We start from the raw sequence: 3,956 nt of genomic DNA on the forward strand, positions 1-3,956 counted from the left end.
GATGTTGAATATTGGCCCCCACTCTCTTCTGGCTTGTAAGGTTTCTGCTGAGAGATCTTCTGTGAGTCTGACGGGCTTCCCTTTGTGGGTAACCTGACCTTTCTCTCTGGCTGTCCTTAGTATTTTCTACTTCATTTCAACCCTGGTGAATCTGACGATTCTGTGCCCTGGGGTTGCTCTTCTTCATGAATATCTTTGTGGTCTTCTCTGTATTTCCTGGACTTGAATATTTGCCCGCCTTGCTAGGTTGGGGAAATTTTCCTGGATAATATCCTGAGGAGTATTTTCCAGCTTGGATTCATTCTCTTCGTCGCATTCAGGTACGCCTATCAAACGTAGATTAGGTCTTTTCACATAGTCCCACATTCCTTGGAGACTTTGTTCATTCCTTTGTACCCTTTTTTCTCTATTCTTGCCTTCCCATTTTATTTCATTGAGTTGATCTTCGACCCCTAATAACCTTTCTTCTGCTTGGTCAATTCGGCTGTTGATAGCTGTGCATGCTTTGCGAAGTTCTTGTGTTGTGTTTTTCAGCTCCATCAGTTCACTTATATTCCTTTCTATTTTGTCCATTCTCGTTAGCATTTCGTCAAATCTTTTTTCAAGGTTCTTAGTTTCTTTGCATTGGGTTAGAACATGATCTTTTACTTCACAGAATTTTCTTACTACCCACCTTCTGAAGTCTGATTCTGTCATTTCATCACACTCGTTCTCCCTCCAACCTTGTTCCCTTGCTGGTGCGGAGTTGTGATCCCCTTTAGGAGGAGAGGTGTTCTGGTTTTAGGTGTTTTCATCCTTTTTGCGCTGGTTTCTTCCCATCTTTATGGATTTATCCACCTGTTGTCTTTGTAGTTGCTGGCTTTCAGATTGTGTCTCTGAGTGGACGTTCTGTTTCTTGATATTGAGGTTATTTCTGTTTCTTGGTTTTCCTTCTGACAGCCTGGCTCCTCTGCTATAGGTCTGCTGAGGTTCACTCCAGGCCCTGCTTTCCTGGGGATCACCTGCAGCAGCTGCTGAACAGTAAGGGTTGTTACCAGTTTTCTTCTTCCAATATCTTTGTCCCAGAAGGATACTCGCCAAGTGTCAACCTGATCTCTCCTTTATGAGGTGACTCTTTGGATATACAAGGGTCAGGGAGCTGCTTAAGGAGACAGTCTCTTCTTTATAGGAGATCAAATGCTGAGCTGTGAGCTCCGTTGTTCATTCAGAGCTGCTGGGCAGGTATGTTTAGGTCTGCTGCAGCAGAACTCATAAACCGCTTTTTATTCCCAGGGCTCTGTCCCAGGGATTTAGGGCTTTGTGTATGAGTTTCCGTTATGCTGCTGCCTTCTCTTTTTTTTTTTCCTTCAGAGCTGCCCTGCCCAGCAAGGAGGCAGCCTAGTCACTGTCTGCCTGTGGAGGCTTTGCTGAGCTGCTGTGGGCTCCGCCCAGCTGCCGAGTGAACTTCCCTGCAGTCCTGTTTATATGGGTGTAGTTAGAACTGCCTTGGCAATGGTGGCCTGCCTCTGTTAGGGCGGAGTCTCCCTGTAGTGGCGGGTTGCCTTGGCAATGGCGGGCTGCCTCAGCATTGGCTGACTACCTCTGTAGTGGTGGGCTGCCTCGGTAATGGCGGACGCCCCACCCCAGAAAGCTGGACCATCCGGAGTTCAGCTGTGCTTGCTGTGAAACTCTCAATCCAGGGTTTCTGGTTGCAATTCTTTTGTGGGAGTGGGACCAGCCGAGCCTGATCGCCTGGCTCCCTGCCTCAGAGCCTTTTTTTTTTTTTTAAGTTGGTGTTCCAGTCGCCTGTTGAAGAGGTGCCGGGGACTGTGTTTTTTCCCGTTTGGGGACTCACTGCACTGGCTTAAACAGCGGCACTGAGATTCGTGGCGCTTTTTTTGCCCTGGAATCTATTGTCCTGGTTCCCTGCCCAGTCCACTTTTTAACCTGATGAATGGGCGACTTCCCGTGGCTCCAATTGCCAGCCAAAAGGGCACCGGACCGGTGTATTTTGTACGGAGAACCGCTGCTCCGGGGCACCGACAAAGCAGCCGCGTGGGGCAAAGCAGCGGCACCAGCCGGCACAGCCGCGCTGGCCGAAACAGCCGCGCTGGCGACCCGTGGAACCCCTCCGCCTGGGAATTACCTAGTCTGTGGGCAATAAAAATGCATCGTCCACTCACCCTCTGTGCTTACACTGGGAGCTGCAATCCTGAGCTGTTCCTAAACGGCCATCTTGGATAGTCCCCCCTCCATACTTTTTCTTTGTGTGGATCAAGGTAGCATCTAGTGTGACTGCCTTTCTCTCAGTTCTGTATTTAGTGTTTTTAGTAAGGCAGTTTTGCTGGCAAAATATGCCCAGTCTTTTATTTTTAATATGGCAAAGTCCTTATTGCACTTTATCTTCTTAAACTTTTAAATATTTTTATTGATACTTAATAATTTTATATATCAGGTACATTGTGATATTCTGATACACACATACAATGTATATTAATCACATGAGGGTACTTAAGATATCTGTCACCTGAAATATTGGCCATTTCTTTGCTTTGAAAATATTCCAACTCTTTCCTTCTGGCTATTTTGAAATTTGTAATAAAGTATTATCTATTATTATGTTATTGTTTTATTGAACACTGGAGTTTATTCCTTCTATCTAATTGTATTTTTATACCCATTAACCAAACTCCCCTCATCCCTCCTCCTCCCAACACTTCCAAGACTGATAGCCATCATTTTACTCTCTGCCTCCATAAGATCAACCTTTTTAGGTTCCACATATGAGTGAGAACATGCAATGTTCATTTTTCTATGCCTGACTCATTTCACTTAACATAATGTCCTCAAGTTTCATCCATGTTGCTGAAATTATAAGCCACATTTACTTCATCCATTTACATGCTGATGAATAGCAAGGTTTTTTCCATATCTTGGCTATTGGGAATAGTGCAATAAACATTGAAGTGCAGATATTTCTTTGATATATTGATTTCCTTTCTTTTGGATTTATACTCAGTATTGGGAATGTTTGGACATACAGTAGTTTTATTTCTAGTTTTCTTGAGGAACATTCATACTATTTTCCATAGTGGCTCTACTAATTTACACTCTCACAAAATATTTGTTGTAATTGTCTTTTTAATAAGAGCCATTTTAACTGGGGTGAGCTGATATCTCTATGGTTTTGATTTGCATTTCCCTGATGATTAGTAATATTGGCTATTTCTAAAAATATACTTATTGGCCATTTTCATCTTTCTTAAATTGGATTATTTTTATTTTGCTATTGAGTAGTTTCAGTTCTTTATATGTTTTGGTTATTAATCTCATTTCAGATGGATTGTGAATGTTGTCTCTTATTCTGTAGGTTATCACTTAACTTTTTTGATTTTTTTTTTTTTGCTGCGCAGAAGATTTTTACCTTGATGTAATCTCATTTCTGTATTTTGCTTTTGCTGCCTGTGCTTTTGAGGTCTTACACAGAAACTCTGTCCAGACCAATACCCTGAAGCATTTCCTGAAAATTTTCTTCTAGTGGTTTCATAGATCCAGGACTTACATTAAAATATTTAATGTAATAGTATGGAGCCCTCTCCTCACTGCTTTGCAAGCACATGTGCACAGATGGACTTCACCACCCCTACACCACCAACATGGCTGCATGCACAACCTGTACATTTGTGCCATTGGTGGCAGCACACACAAAGACCAGCAACACCCCCATGCTGTGACATTCCTGCCACTGGCATAAACATGCACATGGATGCCAGCAATGCCACCTCACAGGTGCCTGGCCCTAGCTTGTGTAGCCCTCTGCACTGTTGCAGTTGTTGGCACACATGACAAGCACAGATTCTGCTGCCACTATCCTGATGAAGCTCTTTGGCTAACCTGGGATTACAGGCATCTGCCATTTTGATTTGATTTTTGTATATGGTGAAAAGTGGGGGTCCAGTTTCATCTTTTTGCATATG

Source organism: Cebus imitator, unplaced genomic scaffold (genome assembly GCF_001604975.1).
Source record: "Cebus imitator isolate Cc_AM_T3 unplaced genomic scaffold, Cebus_imitator-1.0 Scaffold454, whole genome shotgun sequence".
Classification (NCBI taxonomy): Eukaryota; Metazoa; Chordata; class Mammalia; order Primates; family Cebidae; genus Cebus; species Cebus imitator.